The sequence below is a fragment of the Saccopteryx bilineata genome, chromosome 3, assembly GCF_036850765.1.
Source record: "Saccopteryx bilineata isolate mSacBil1 chromosome 3, mSacBil1_pri_phased_curated, whole genome shotgun sequence".
Classification (NCBI taxonomy): Eukaryota; Metazoa; Chordata; class Mammalia; order Chiroptera; family Emballonuridae; genus Saccopteryx; species Saccopteryx bilineata.
Genome location: NC_089492.1, coordinates 84,374,878 through 84,391,787, shown reverse-complemented (window position 1 = coordinate 84,391,787; position 16,910 = coordinate 84,374,878). Strand labels below are relative to the sequence as shown.

Below are 16,910 nucleotides of genomic sequence, written 5' to 3'. Positions count from 1 at the left end.
ACTGCGTCACCGTCTGGTCAGGCATATTGGGGTAATTCTTGAGGGTCTTTTGGGGTACCTTTTAGCCACTGGCCTCCTGAGCTTCCTGCAGTATGGAAATACAGTAGTTACTCCTGTGATCACACAGAAAATACTGTTGTGGGTCAGTGTAGCTATCTTTCCAGTTCAAGGAACTCTCTAGAATGCCACTCAAGGACAGTTTTTTGTTTGTTTGTTTTTTACAGAGACAGAGAGTGAGTCAGAGAGAAGGATAGACAGAGACAGACAGACAGGAATGGAGAGAGATGAGAAGCATCAATTATTAGTTTTTCATTGCACGTTGCAACACCTTAGTTGTTCATTGATTGCTTTTTCATATGTGCCTTGACCACAGGCCTTCAGCAGACTGAGTAACCCCTTGTTGGACCCAGTGACCTTGGGTTCAAGCTGGTGGGCTTTTCCTCAAACCAGATGAGCCTGCGCTCAAGCTGGTGACCTCGGGGTCTCGAACCTGGGTCCTCTGCATCCCAGTCCGATGCTCTATCCACTGCGCCACCACCTGGTCAGGCTCAAGGACAATTTTGTTGAAGGGCATGACTACAGTCCATGATGTAAATCTTAGTTTCATTCAGGAAGTTTTTCTATGCCATTTGTCACAGACTCTTTGTTCCACAAGCTATTGCAGAGAATAAGAATACCCCTGTCCCAGCTCTGCCTCTCTTTCTGGCCATCCTGTCCCCATGCAGAGCCTCAATGTTTGTCTTCTGTGCCATCTTCATTTGGACAAGGCTGAGAATCAATGTTTCAGCCTCTGGGGGAAAGGATTTCCAGATTGCTATCCATTGTGCCTAATAGCAGTTCCCATTTATTTCTTCCAAATCTGCCTCTTTCAGCCACCAACAACTACCCCTTCCCGCTAGTATTACGAGATCTGGAGGCTGCATCTGTGTTCCGACTCGGAGCACCTTTGGCATATCACGTCTCAGCCCTCGTCTGTCTCTGAAGGCCAGAGTTTGTTTTTTTGCTTGTCAGCATGTGAAGAACACTCTTTATACTTGTCATTTTAATTACTCGATTGGACACTTTCCAGTCCTATCATGTCATCTGTAAGTGCCAGAGAACAGAATGACACACATTGTGGTGTCAGTTTATCATAATCTGATACAAGGATGGAATTGTGATATTTAGTTTCCAGTGTTCTTATCCACGTTACTAGGGGTATTTTTGGTGGTTGAGGGGGGGGGCAGGGGGCAGCATAGTGGATTCCTGACTTCAAGGAATGGTTTTTCAGCTTCCTTAAATTGTTTCGCTGTTGTTACCTTCCTGCTCCCACACTGACAGGCGGCTGGCAGCGGTCCATTCTCCTCCTTAGCCTGTGTCTCCTTCTCCAGCTCCATTCCCCACACTGGCAGCTCACTACCTGGCCAGACATGGTGTCACAAACGACCTTGGAGAGTCACTGTGTTCCTCTTCCCCGAATCAGTTATAACCATGGAAATTAAGACCTGGATGTTCAGACTGCAGAAGGAAAATGGGACTCGCATAGATTTTAGAAAATGTTTGTTCCTGAAAATTAAAATCACTCTTAATCCTACCACCCAGAGATAATATCAGAATATAAATCCTGGTTATAGTTTTCCAGTCCTTTATTCAGGGAGCAACACACACACACACACACACACACACACACACACTTTCCCTCTATATTTTTATAATATGATATAATATTTGATATCTAATTATTATGTTGTACACTTAAAACTAATATTGAATGTTCATTGTAATTAAAAAGTATAAAAATTAAAATAAATCAAAGGATACTTGATGCAAAAGAATATATGTAACATTATATACACACAAACCAAGAAATAAAACATTATAGAAAATTGGCAATAATTGTCACTTACCTAAGGGCTCTCCTAGCCTACATTTCCTTGCATGGGGTAACTATTTTCTCGAAGTTTGGGTTTATTATTTCCTTGCTTTATAAAAGTAAGTTTACAAATAGTTTGCGTTCACTTGATGTTAAGCTTTATAAAAATGGCATCATTCTATACTATATCTCTGGGTTTTTTTACTCAGAAACTACATCGGTTGACTTTATCCATGTTGTGTTATGAAGAGTAGTTCTTTAATATTCACTGTTGTTTAATATCTCCATTGTAGAGATAAACACGTTTATTTGCTCATTCTTCTTTTGCTGGACATACGGACTATTGTTGGGATTTGGCCATTACAGTATAACCAGTGCTTATTCATGCCTCTTGGTGCAGGTGTGGAGAGTGCCTTAGGGGTGAAATTGTTGGATATAAAATATACAAAATTTCAACTTAATGAGCCATTATCAAAATGATTGCACCAATTTACAGTCCCAGTATCAGTGCATAAGAGTCCTAAATGTTCAACCTCCTGACCAACACTTGAAATTATCAGACTTTAAAACTTTTGCCTTTCTAGGACAGGTATAATAGTGTAGTATTAACTTGTATTTTTTTAAAAGTTTTTTTATTTTATTTTATTTATTTTTTACAGAGACAGAGAATGAGTCAGAGAGAGGGATAGACAGGGACAGACAGACCGGAATGGAGAGAGATGAGAAGCATCAATCATTAGTTTTTCATTGCGCGTTGCAACACCTTAGTTGTTCATTGATTGCTTTCTCATATGTGCCTTGACCACCGGCCTTCAGCAGACTGAGTAACCCCTTGCTGGAGCCAGTGACTTTGGGTTCACGCTGGTGGGCTTTTGCTCAAGCCAGATGAGCCCGTGCTCAAGCTGGTGACCTCGGGGTCTCGAACCTGGGTCTTGCGCATCCCAGTCCGACGCTCTATCCACTGCGCCACCGCCTGGTCAGGCTTAACTTTCATTTTTTTGAGTACATGTAGTAATGAAATTGAGAATCTTTTCATACATTTACTCGATGTGTTTGGTCTTCTTCAAAATGTCTTCTTATGCTTTTGCCTCCTTTCCTATTAGACTTGTGTCTTACACATATTTTTTAGCAAAATTTGAATCATACTACATATACTATTTTACACTTTCTAAGATATGAAACCTCCTTTTACACTGTGATTTTAATGCTGGTGGCATCTTCCATGTCATGGATAGCTCATAATTTAATTAAAGTCCTGTGCCTTTTTAAAAAGTTTTATTTTTTAGAAGTAATTCTAATGCCTAAGTGTAATCACACATCACTTAATGTTGTCACAAAATAAACCACAAGAAACCCTGGCTGGATAGCTCGGTTGATTAGAGTATCATCCTGATATGTGGAGGTTGTTGGTTCAATCCATGGTCAGGGAACATACAGGAACAGCTCGATGTTTCTGTCTATCTTCTTTTTTTCTAAAATCAATCAATAAATAAAAAGAAATAGACTGCAAGAATTTGGATTTCTGGGTCAAAGGTTAGCAACTTTTTATTTATTTATTTTTTGTTTTTGTTTTTGTTTTGTGGCAGAGACAGAGAGAGTCAGAAACAGATAAGGACAGACAGACAGGAAGGGAGAAATGAGAAACATCAATTCTTCGCTGTGGCTCCTTAGTTGTTCATTGATTGATTTCTCATATGTGCCTTGACTGGGGGGCTACAGCAGACCAAGTGACCCCTTGCTTGAGCCAGCGACCTTGAGCTCAAGCTGGTGAGCCTTGCTCAAACCAGATGAGCCTGTGCTCAAGCTGGCGACCTTGGGGTCTTGAACCTGGGTCTTCCACATCCCAGTCCGATGCTCTATCCACTGCGCCACTGCCTGGTCAGGCTTTTTTGTTTGTTTGTTTTGTTTTTTTGAAAGGTTATCAACCTTTTAAAAGAATTTGATATGTATTTCCAAATCACCTTCCAGAAAGGTTGTATTGTTTACATTTCTTCAAAAAGCTCTTTAACACTGGATATTAAATTTCAAATATTTTTTGGCTCAGCGTGTGGAAGTTCCAGGTTCAATTCCCAGTCAGGGCACACAGGAGAGGTGACCATCTGCTTCTTCACCCTTCCCCCTCTATTTCTCTCCACCCTTCCTCTCTATCTCTCTCTTCCTCCCCTACAGCCAAGGCTCCATTGGAGCAAAGTTGGCCCAGGCACTGAGGATGGCTCCATGGCCTCTGCCTCAGGCACTAGAATGGCTCCGGCAGTAACAGAGCAATGCTCCAGAGGGGCCAAGCATTGCCCCCTGGTGGGCGTGCCGGGTGGATCCCGGTCAGGCACATGCGGGAGTCCGTCTGACTGCCTCCCCACTTCTCACTTTGGAAAAATATCAAAAAAAAAATTTTTAATTCAAATATTTTGCTAATTTAACTTGTAAATATTAGAAATAATGATAACATTTTAAACTATGTTTATTGGCCATTGTGTTTCTTGTCTTACTATTATTGATTCCTTCCCCAACCCCCAAGTTTATGGTTTGCATTAGACTAAAGGTATATTTAAGTCCTGTATTCAAAATTATAGTACTTGGCTTACTCCTTTCTCCTTCCTCATTATTGTTATGTCATTCATTTGACATACAGTTGGGTTTATTTGTTTCTGTTTGCATTTAGTTACAGGGTTTTTTTTGTTTTTGTTTTTGTACTTTTCTGAAGCTGGAAACGGGGAGAGACAGTCAGACAGACTCCCGCATGCGCCCGACCGGGATCCACCCGGCACGCCCACCAGGGGGTGACGCTCTGCCCACCAGGGGGCGATACTCTGCCCCTCTGGGGCATCGCTCTGTTGCGACCAGAGCCACTCTAGCGCCTGGGGCAGAGGCCAAGGAGCCATCCCCAGCGCCCGGGCCATCTTTGCTCCAATGGAGCCTCAGCTGCGGGAGGGGAAGAGAGAGACAGAGAGGAAGGACAGGGGGAGGGGTGGAGAAGCAGATGGGCGCTTCTCCTGTGTGCCCTGGCCGGGAATTGAATCCGGGACTTCTCACGCCAGGCCGACGCTCTACCACTGAGCCAACCGGCCAGGGCTAGTTACAGGTTTTTAATTTTTTCCCAATGCTTGTTAATTTATTTTTTGAATGTATATAACATTAACACACGGCCAAAAACCAAAACTACACCAATGGATATGATATACTCAGAATTGTCCCTCCCTCACCTATAGTTTCCATGCTGTTCCCTCAACCAATTCCTTATGAGCAACCAATTTCATTGTTTTCTGGTTTATTCTTCTTGTGATTCTTTTTACTAAAATAAGCAAAAGGTAAAATACTATAAATTTGCTTTTGCACTTTGCTTTTATAACTTAATAATATCCCCTGTACACTACTACATATTGGTTCATAAGGATATTCTTTCTTTTTCTTTTTTTGTGTGTGACAGAGACAGAGAATCAGAGAGAGGGACAGATAGGGACAGACAGACAGGAAGGGAGAGAGATGAGAAGCATCAATTCTTTGTTGTAGTACCTTCATTGTTCATTGACTGCTTTCTCATATGTGCCTGGACGGGGACTATAACAGAGCAAGTAACCCCTCGCTCAAGCCAGCAACCTTGGGCTTCAAGTCAGTCACCTTGGGCTCAAGCCAGCGACCACGGGGTCATGTCTAGGATCCAATGCTCAAGCCAGTGACCCCGTGCTCAAGCTGGTGAGCCTGTGCTCAAGCCAATAACCTCGGGGTTTCAAACCTGGGTCCTCTGCATCCCAGTCAGATGCTCTATCCACTGAGCTACTGCCCAGTCAGGCTTCTTTCTTTTCCTTAAAACATTTCTTTTTCAGTTACAGTTTACATTCAATATTATTTTGTATTAGTTTCAGGTATACAGCATAGCGGTTAGACAGTCATATACCTGTACTTTACAAAATGTCCCCCCACCCTGATATTTTCAGTATGCACCTGGCATCATGCATAGTTATTACAATATCATTGACTGTATTTCCTTTGCTGTACTTTTACATCCCCATGACTATTTTGTAACTACCAAGCTGTACTTCTCAATTCATAAAGATAATCTTTACTCCTATTTATTGCTTCCTAGTAGTTGGTTATGTGTAAGGACCATAGTTGATATAACCAGTTTTCGATGTTTGGGTATTTAGGTAGTTTGCAATATTCTGCAAATACAAATAATGGTACAATGCAGAAGCTTCCATATGCAAGAGTACATATTATATTTGGAGGTATCTTTTGGGAAAATTCCTAGAAGTTGGAGTACTAGGTTGAGAGGTAAATCTACAAACCGTTTCATTAGATATTGCCAAATGCTCCTCCATAGGAGATGTGCTATTTTTCATTCCCTTTAGAAATATATATTTGTCTCCCCATAACCTCACCAACACTGTGACGCTGTGTGTGGCTGTCCCGAACACCATTTATTAAAAAGTCCTTCTTCCCTGGCCGGTTGGCTCAGCGGTAGAGCGTCGGCCTAGCGTGCGGAGGACCCGGGTTCGATTCCCGGCCAGGGCACACAGGAGAAGCGCCCATTTGCTTCTCCACCCCTCCGCCGCGCTTTCCTCTCTGTCTCTCCCTTCCCCTCCCACAGCCAAGGCTCCATTGGAGCAAAGATGGCCCGGGCGCTGGGGATGGCTCTGTGGCCTCTGCCTCAGGCGCTAGAGTGGCTCTGGTCGCAACATGGCGACGCCCAGGATGGGCAGAGCATCGCCCCCTGGTGGGCGTGCCGGGTGGATCCCGGTCGGGCGCATGCGGGAGTCTGTCTGACTGTCTCTCCCTGTTTCCAGCTTAAGAAAAATGAAAAAAAAAAAAAAAAAAAAAAAAGTCCTTCTTTGCCTCAGCCATTTGACTTATCATATACTGGATTTTCATATGTAGCTGGATTGCTATCTGTACCTTTTATTGGGTTCCACTGGTCTGCCTACTCCTGTGGCAGAACCACTGTTTTCATTTGAGAGGCTCTGTGGTATATTTTAATATTTGCTAGGGCTAGTCACCTCTCAGACCTCTCCCTTTTCAGTGTTGTACTAACTATTCCTGGGTGTTTATTTTTCCATATGAACTTTGATATCAATTTACCTAGCTACATAAAAAAACTTGTTTATATATATTTTTTGAGGAATCATATTAAATTTATAAATTAACATAAGGAGAACTATCATCTGTTACTTTAACCAAAACCAAGGAATGTCTTGTTCAAGTATACTTTTGTGTCTTTCAGGATTGTTTTATAGTTTTCCTTTTTCAAAAAACCAGATTTATAGATATAATTCACCTACCTTTTAATTCATCTATGTAAAGTATATAATGCACTGGTTTTTAGCATATTCACAGTTATATAACCATCACCACAATCAACTTTAGAACAATTTCATCAACTCAAAAAGTAACTTTATACATATTAATAGTCCTTTCTCAATCCCTTTAACCCCACCAGCCCATGGCAACCACTAACCTACTTTCTGTTTCCATAAATATTTGCTTAATCTGGACATTTTATGTACTATGTAGAATCATATAATATGTGTTTTTTTGTAGCTGGCTTCTTTCATGGCATACTGTTTTCGAGTTTCATTCTTGTTTCAGCATGTACTCCATTCTTTTTTATTGCTGAATAATATTCCATTGCTTGAGTGGATTATTGCATTTTGTTTATCCATTCATCTGCTGATGGACTTTTGGGATATTTTCATCTTTTGGCTGTTATGAATAAGACTCTGTGAATATTTGTGCATTGGTTGTTGTGTGGGCATATATTTTCAACTCTCTTGGGTGTATACTGCAAAGTAGAATTGCTTGGTCATATAACTTTATGTTTAACATTTTGAAGAACTACCAAGCTGTTTTCCAGAGCAGCTATGCCATTTTACATTTCTACCTGCAGTGTATCAATGTTTTAATTTCTCCATATTCTCACCAACACATTGTCTGTGATTTTCATTATACCTATCCTAGGGAAGGTGAAGGGGTATCTCATTGTGTTTTGAATTATATTCCACTAATGGTTATGTTGTAGAGTGATTTACATTCCATTATTAACAGCTAATCATGTTGAGCATCTTTACAAGTGCTCAGTGGCCATCTATATAGATCTTCTTGAAGAAATGTCTGCTCAAATCCTTTCTCCATTTTCAATTGGGTTATTTGTTTTTATAATTATAGTGTTGTTTACATATTCTGGATATAAGTTTTTATCTTATGTATTATTTGAAAATATTTACTCCCATTCTGTTGGCTGCCTTTGTACTTTTTTTAATGGTGTACTTTAATGCAGAAAAGTTTTACATTTTGATAAAGTACAATTTGTCTATTATTTTCTTTTGTCATTTGTGCTTGTGGTATTGTATCTAAGAAGGCTTTGCCAAACCCAAGGTAATGGAGATACACACCTATATTTTTCTAATTGTTTTATAGTTATAGCTTTTGCATTTAGGTAGTTGAAATCCTAACCAGTACTGCAGAATGTGACTATATTGGAAAATAGGGACTTAAAGGTATAATTAAGTTAAAATGAGGTCATTAGGGGGCCCTACTCCAATGTAACTGGTGCCCTTTTTTTTTTTTTTCTTTTTTACAGAGACAGAGAAAAGGATAGATAGGAACAGACAGACAGGAACGGAGAGAGATGAGAAGCATCAATCATCAGTTTTTTGTTGTGACACCTTAGTTGTTCATTGATTGCTTTCTCATATGTGCCTTGACCAGGGGGCTACAGCAGACCGAGTAACCCCTTGCTCGAGCCAGCAACCTTGGGTCCAAGATGGTGAGCTTTTGCTCAAACCAGATGAGCCCGCGCTCAAGCTGGCGACCTTGGGGTCTTGAACCTGGGTCCTCCACATCCCAGTCCGACGCTCTATCCACTGTGCCACCGCCTGGTCAGGCTAACTGGTGTCCTTATAAGAAGAGATTAGGAGACAAATGTTCACAGTACAAAGGGAAGACCATGTGAAGACACAGGGAGAAGATGGCCATCTACAAGCCAAAGAGAGAGACCTCAGAAGAAACCAACACTGTCAACACCTTGATCTTGTACTTCTAGCCTGCAAAACTGTTCTTTAGGCCAGTCTGTGGTACTTTATTATGGTAGTTCTAGCACACTAGTACATAAACCTCACTTGATCATGTATGTTATTTTCTTAAATCATACGGGCTTTGTGTTTTTTTGAGAGAAATATCTTTCTCTATTTCTTTTCCTCTAGGAGTGGCAGACTGTAGTAATTGATAGGTCAAATCTAGTTGGCTGTCTATTTTGGTAAATCCAGTTTGAGACATAGCCCTACCAGCTCATTTACATACCATCTATGGCTACCTTTGTGCTACAATGGCAGAGTTGAACAGTTAGGACTGTAAACCAAAATATTTACTATCTAGTACTTCAGAAAAAAATTAGCTGACTCATGCTATAGTACTTATGGTGGGTTTATTATATGCATAGTTTTTCTAATTCTTAATTTTTAAAGTTTTTTTCTATAGCCTTGAGGTTTGAAAACAGCATAATGGATGAATATAAAATCCTTAACTTGTATCTTCTTTCCTTGAGTCCTCAGGAGATGCTTTATCATTATTGCCTTCTCTTGAGAATGTCAGGAATTTTGGTTAACAGCCTCTGTAAATAACTACTTATCCTAAAAAGTAATGACCTACATAAGAACCATTTTTATTATAATTTCACAATCTTAGGGGTCAGGAATTTGGGTGGGGTTTGGCTGGATGATTTTCTGCTCCATATGGTTTCAAATGGGGCCACTCAGTGGTATGCAGCTGATGGCTGGATTGATGTAGGCTTTTTTTTTTTTAATTTTTTTTTAATTTATTCATTTTAGAGAGGAGAGAGAAAGGGGGAGAGAGAGACAGAGAGGGAGAGAGAGAGGAGAGAGAGACAGAGAAGGTGGGGAGGAGCAGGAAGCATCAACTCCCATATGTGCCTTGACCAGGTCAGCCCAGGGTTTCGAACTGGTGACCTCAGCATTTCCAGGTCAATGCTTTATCCACTGCGCCACCACAGGTCAGGCGATGTAGGCATTTTTGATGACTTCACTATTAGCTAGGATCAGCTAGGCCCCTCTCCTTCTTAGACCCTCTCCACAAAGAGTTAGATATTTTACAGAGTGGCTCAGGGTTTCAAGAGCAAATGTTATCAAAGACCCAGCTGACTATTCAAGACTTCTTATGACCTACGCTTTGAAGTCCCATAACTTCCCACAATCTATGGTCAAGCCATCCACTCAGGCCAGCCCGGAATAACAGAAGCGATGAAGAGTATTGCAGCCTAATTTTCTTACTCTTTTAAGCAATTTGAACTTTCTGTGTGGAGGTTTTGAAATTATTATTATTATTGTCTAATAGTTTTAAGATGCTAGCACTCAGAATTGAACATACTGTGGTCATTTCTTCAAGCATATGTGGGTTCTTTCATTATATTAGATCTACATTTTCTTTCTTATTATTTCCAGAAAGATTCTTAGATAACAGTTTCATTATACTGGGGACTTCAGCTACACATATTTTGGACATTCTTTGCTTGTGTTTAAATGACATTCCAGAGAGAGAGATAAGTACAAAGCTAAAAGTAGGCAAGCAAAAGTAGGTACATTCCAGGAGTTTGGACGGGCTGTTTGTAGGAAGTGACAAGACAGGCAAGGGCTAGATAAATGGAAGGTCTGTGTGCCATGCTGAGCAGTGACACCACAGGCAGCACATTTCTGCAAGTTTTTTCTTCTTTCTTTCTTTCTTTCTTTCTTTCTTTCTTTCTTTCTTTCTTTTTTTTTTTTTTTACAGAGACAGAGAGGGATAGATAGGGACAGACAGACAGCAACAGAGAGAGATGAGAAACATCAATTATCAGTTTTTCGTTGCAACCAACACCTTAGTTGTTCATTGATTGCTTTCTCACACGTGCCTTGACCGTGGGGCTACAGCAGACCGAGTAACCCCTTGCTCAAGCCAGCGACCTTGGGTCCAAACTGGTGAGCTTTGCTCAAACCAGATGAGCCCATGCTCAAGCTGGCAACCTCGGGGTCACAAACCTGGGTCCTCCTCCGCATCCTAGTCTGACGCTCTATCCACTGCGCCACTGCCTGGTCAGGCTCTGCAAGTATTTTCTGACATGCAGTATGGAATGTGAGTGGGAAGGAACAAGAGTTCAGGAAAGAGACAAGATAAAAGGCTATTGCATTAGTCTAGGGGAGAGGGGCTAAGAGGAACAGATTCTAGAGTTATTTATGGGGAGAATCAACAGGATTGTTGAGTGTGGTAGGAAGAAGGAGGAAGGAATTATGGATGACTGATTCCCAGGTTTCTGAATTGGGCATCTGAGAGGACAGTAATACGAAACAGTTTTTAAAATTTATTTATTTATATTGAATTTATTGGGGTGATATGGTTAACAAAATTAGACAGGTTTCAGATATACAATTCTATAATACATCATCTGTATATTGCACTGTGTGTTCACCACCCCAAGTCAAGAATGTTAAACAGTTTTAGACATGTAGAGCCTGAGGTGTCTCTAGGACTTTCAGGTGGATGAGTCTGGTGCAGTTTTGTGTACGCAAACACTGATGAGTGGTCTGAGCTAGATAATGCATTTAGGAGATGCTGATCTATGTGGCAGATGAAGACCCAAAGTGACTGAAATGACTCAGGGAGAGTCTATGAGGTGAGAGGCAAGCTGAGGACAGAAGCCTGGAGACAGTGGTCAAAGGGGTCAGCAGATGAGTCATGTGGTGAAGGCAAAGGGGGTGTCAAATCGAGCGGAGTGCTCAGTGTTAAATACCACCGAGAGCTCTAGAAATGGGAGGACTCAAAATGGCCCCTGGCATTTAGGATTAAACAACAACCAGTAATGTCTGAGAGAAGTGCAGTGTTGTGGTGGGGGACAAAAGGTACACAGCCATGAGGTGAGGAGTGAAAAGCTGCTTGAGTTGGCAGGGATAAACTACTTTTAAGGTGTTTGTGAAAGAATTTACAGAGGGAGCAGTAACTACAGCACAATCTGGAGTGACAGAGGGATTTCTTCCTTTTTATTTAGGACAGGAAAACTTGAACATGAATATATGGTGGAGGAATAGGACAAGTAGGTAAGAGGAGTTGATGACTTTGGGAATGAGAGTGGGGAGAATGATTGACATATATCTGAAAAAAGTTTTCTGAGGACGTGAGAGGTGAGGAAATACAGAACCTAGATGCAGAAATGCTAATGAGAGTGTACTTAAAGTAGTCAAATCTCAGAATGGTGTTTTATAACAGTTTGGCCCACATATTGAAATTACTTTGGTTTCAATCAATAGGATGAATATTTAAAGCAATATTTACATATTTATTTTACATCATTTACACATATTTTCTCCAAAGAACAAGATCAGTATTTTACCCTTTCAATGCCTCCTCCATAGTTAGTACCCAAAAGTGGTAAATGAATCAACAAGATGTCTCTTAGCCATATTCTGAGCACCTTAACATATTCAGAACACAGTCAAGGCCCAGCATACAAGTGAAAAAGTCTTGTAAGCATGCAAAATAGTCTTGAATTTCCTGTGTTGAAGGTGATGCCTTTTCCTGAAAAATGTTTACTGTCACTTAACAAAGTTGGTTACCAGCATTTCCCTTACCATACAGGTTTAAAAATAGGAAAATGAGAGGAGGAGGAAGAGGATGTTCTAAAGGCAGGCAGGCAGACAGCAGCAGGAGGTGCACGATCTGCCTTATCATAAGGTGCCAGGAAGCAGTGAGAAACCAGGCTCAAAGCAGACTGGCTTTGGGTCTCTTCGTTTTAGGATTTAACACACTGCACTCACAGACAACAGTCCTTAAAAGACACTGCTTTTTTCCGTCTTAAATAACGTTAAAAAAATATGATTCTTTGGGTCATTAAAAAATCTTAGCTCTTCCTAATTTGGAATCATCTGTGTTTCACATGGTTTGGAAAGGTACTCTATAAAACATGGATAATATTAAAACAAAAAAGCTGATGCTGCGATGATAAACCTTGGCCACGTCTGTTCTCTGCCCAAGCTGTTTTCTTAGCCTACGCCCTCCCTCTTTTCTCCTAAGCCTCTTTCCTTTTCTTCCTTCAAGGCTGAACACAAATGCCACCTCTTGCAGGAACCTGTCCCTGTGGTCCAAGCGGAAGTAATCTCTTCCTCCAGTGCCCTCCACAGCATCTCACTGTGACTCTGTGCTCTGTACGGGTCACCAGACTGGGTTGTTTACACGGCTGCTTTCCCACTAAGTTATGCGCTCCTCGAGATCAGAGACCGTGACCGTGACGGTGTACCCGCACAGCACCTGGTACAGCGCTAGGTACCGAGTCAGTGCTCAGTAAACGCCTGCTGAGTTGAATTAATTTGGAGAAATCATTCAGGAGAGGATCTCGTGCTCAAGGCGCGGATGAATGATTCATGGGGTGGTTCTTTGCATTCTTTACCTTGTAGTCACGTCGGGCGGAGCATCCAGCTGGCGTTGGCAGATACCTGCAAAGCTGAAGCCCACCTCAACCGCCCGCCGTTAGCGTGCGGGAGACGCCCGCAGGGGGCAAGTTTCTTCTGCCCTGCGAGAACCCGGCGGAGAGCTGGGGGGCGGGTCGCACCCGCCCGCAGGGGGCGGGGCTCGACGGGAACTCGACTACTTGCCCGCCCCCTCCCCTGCGTGGCGGAAGCCCCACCCCCAGCCCGCGCGCCCGCGCTTGTGGCGCGTGCCCGCCTCTAGCCCTGAGCCCTAGCGCCCTCGCGCCCTCGCGCTGGGGGCGGGCTCGCTGCGCGTGCCGGGCGGGGAAGCGGCGCGAGCCGGGCGCTGAGAACGTTCGCCGCGGGGGCGGCACCAGGGCCTGAGCGGGCGCCGCTGCCGTCTCAGCAGCGGACCCCGGGCCGGAGGTGGCGGAGGGGCAGCGGCCGCGAGAGATCTTCTCGACGCCCCCTGCTCCCGCAGGGAAGTGAGTAAGGTGGGGGTCCGCGGCGGCAGCCTCGGGCTGCGGGAGAGGTGCGCGGTGCTGAAGCACTGCGCCCGCGAGGAATGGGAAGGAGCCCGCGCTGCGCCCGGACCTCGGGAGCCTGCGGGGGTGCAGGGCCGGGAGCGGCGGAGACGGCGCGCGGGCAGCCGGGGCCGCTGCACCGCGCGCGCTACGAGGGGAGACGGCGCCGCGCTCACGGCCCCGGAGGGGCGATCGGAGGGGATGGAGCGGAGCCCCGGGCCGGCGCCGCTGGGCTCTGAACCCCAGGCCGGGGAGGGGGGGTCTCCGGGGTCTCGAGCGCGCTGTGGCCGTCGGGTGCGGAGCCGGGGTGCGGGCGCTGGGCTGATGCTGCTGGAGCCCGGCTCGCTGTGAGGAGGCTCTGCGTTAGGTGCTGAAGGGGGCAAAGTAGGCAGGCCCTGGCAGAGGGCAGGTGAGGCAGGCAGGCCCTGGCAGAGGGAAGGGAATTTGTTTCAAATCACCCCAAAACACTGTTTCCCCAGGCGCCTAACAGTGAACCTGTGCATCGTGTCACCCTTGGAAGGAAAGTGTGCTGGCAAGAGAGAGGATACAGCTGACGAATGCTGGCTGTTCAATTCCTATGTCAGGCCTTGGGATTAGGAAGACCTTCCAGCATTCGTAGCAAACGTTTATTGATTAGCTAGCTGCCGAAGGTAGAGAACCAAGGTCAGCACTGTGGCCACTATTAAAATAGTGTCAAACACAACCGCAGTTGGCTGTTTAAGTGCCAACAATTTGTTTGGGGAGGTATGGGTATAAAATACAAAACAGCATGGAATTTTGTTTCACACCTTATTCATTCTAAGTCTCTTTTGTTTTATTACCCCACTATTGGGAAATAGGAGCCATAAATTGCTTGGTTTGGGGATAAAGCAGGAGGATCAAGGAAGCTTGTGGGGAAAACTTAGGATTCTGACTTTTAAAGGCTCTTCTGTGTAGCATTTAAAGGGCAAGACAAACAAGTAAATTTGAAAAGAGAAATGAAGTTCCTTTTCTTTCCAACTATTAAGCTCTGACTATTCACTGCTAAATCCTCAGTAACAAGAACAGTGCCTGGCCCAACAGTGATCTTGAAAGAAATGTTTATTGCCTGAATTAACCAAGCAGGGTTTTGCTGTATGTTAGGCAGAGCAGTTTTAATCATTCTGGTGTTAGGGATGGCTGATGGACTTCTCCTGTTTCTAAAGTTCCCTGTTTGGCCAGGTTCATAGGTCTGGGCATTTAAAGCAGCAGTGGCTAACTAAGGTGACAGAGTTGAAGTTTCTTGGTGGGCGTCCTGCTACTTTCACATCTTTATTTTAGGTTGGCTGTCAGGAACTAACTCCTTGGGCCATTGCTTCAAATCACCCCTTTCTGGCTCTTCTTTTTTCTGTCACTTGAAGAAGAGTACTTTTGTCTAGGACACTTTATTATTATTTTTTTTAAAAAAGCTTTTATCCTGGTTCTTGGATTGTAGGTCTGTAGTAAGAGAATGAATGTATCGCTGCCGCTCGGTATGGGCTGGAATTCTGCCTGTTCTCTGCGTTGGTTGGGTTTCTGGACTCCCCAGCTCTGGTCTGCTGTTTCAATTCCTTGGGTTGCAGTGCCTGTTAGGTTACTTTGTTTGCCAAATTAAAACTTGACCTTTTATGAGTTCTATGAGGATTTTTATCATACAGAAGTGGAGGTTACTTTGAAGGGGGTTATGTAGTCAGAGCAGCACTGACAAGGTTTTTGAGTGTCCACTGTGTGTGAGAGATTTCTACTTAGAAAATTAGACTTAGAACCAGTAGAATGCCAAGTTACCCTTCATTTTATATCCTTACTAGAAATCCCTCACGACCTTGTTGCTTCATATAAAAAATAAGGGTCATATTAATCCAGATTTGGCATTGCATGGTTAGCCTTGAAGAACGAAGTTTGTTTCTCTTTAGTTTTACCACTGTGTACTCCAGAGTGCATCCAGCAGGCATCGACCAGTTCTTGTTTTGGGTCCTATAATTTAGGGTGCTTTGTTCTCCGTTATCCCAATGATATTGTATTGTAATTATGTATTTAATTTATATTTATTTTAAATATTTTATTCATTTTAGACAGGAGAGAGAGTGAGGGGGGAGAGGAGCAGGAAGCATCAACTCTCATATGTGCCTTGACCTGGGCAAGCCCAGGGTTTCAAACTGGCAACCTTAACATTCCAGGCTGACGCTTTATCCACTGCGCCACCACAGGCCAGGTAATTTATATTTATTTTAAAATCAACTTTATTGATGCATAGTTTACTTGTAATAGATGTCCATGTGCAGTTGGATGAGTTTTGAAAATGTGCATACTTTATAACCACTATTCCTATCAGGATATGGAAACTTAAATCACCCCAGAAAGTTCCTCATGCTGGTTTGCAAACACCTCCCCCCCTTTAAAATTTACTTCTAATTACACAAGCATCAGGGCTGTGGTGTCTAGCTGAGCAGGTTGTGTACTGCCTGGCTTTAGGGGGTGCCATTCACAACAGAGTCCTGCGAATGACAGCTCCTGGGTTGTATGGTGCACAGTGTGGCTGGGTACCGCAGCTCTGCAAATGGCTTATGAGTGCACGCTCTTAAAAAATACTCAGACAGTACAGACAGAATAAAAGCCTTTTTAGCCCCCATCCTTCTCCACTGAAACTGTAGTTAATCAATTTATTGTGACCCTTTCTGACCTTTCTGTATGCATTTTCATCTATAGATAGGTAATACAGAAAAAAGCAGGCTTTCCCTGTTCTCCCCACATTCATGACATGATACTGTACACATTGTGCTGCAGCTTGTTTTCTAACAGAATATCTGAGATCTTTTCATGTTGATACATAGGGATCTATCTGATCCTTCTTGACTGCTACACATTCTCCCATGAAGAGTGTATTGTGCTAGAGTTTCAGACAGAGCTGCAGCGAATGAAAAGTAGACTTGCTGGGCCAAAGGGGGTTTGTGCACATTTGAAATTTTAATTGATGGAGATTTAACCATGCTGCTACTTGTGGATCTGGTTCATTTATTTTTAACTGCTGAGTAGTGTTTGGTTGTAGACCGAAATGACCATTTCTGTATCCTTCACTCAGTGAGGATCAGTTAGGTTACT

General features: G+C 43.2%; 1 protein-coding gene across 13 annotated transcripts in view; it reads left to right on the top strand.

The window, feature by feature from the left end:
* Positions 1-13,546: 13,546 nt before the first annotated feature.
* DTNB (dystrobrevin beta) overlaps positions 13,547-16,910 on the top strand; it is a 194,158-nt gene continuing 190,794 nt past the window's right edge. For 3 of the 13 annotated variants that reach the window (XM_066266620.1, XM_066266613.1, XM_066266607.1), the window contains exon 1: positions 13,548-13,775. The gene's annotated coding sequence lies outside the window, so the exon portion shown is untranslated. Of the gene's footprint in view, positions 13,785-15,883; positions 16,024-16,910 lie in introns of all 13 variants that reach the window. The other 10 variants (XM_066266618.1, XM_066266615.1, XM_066266617.1 and 7 more) reach the window with 7 other exon arrangements.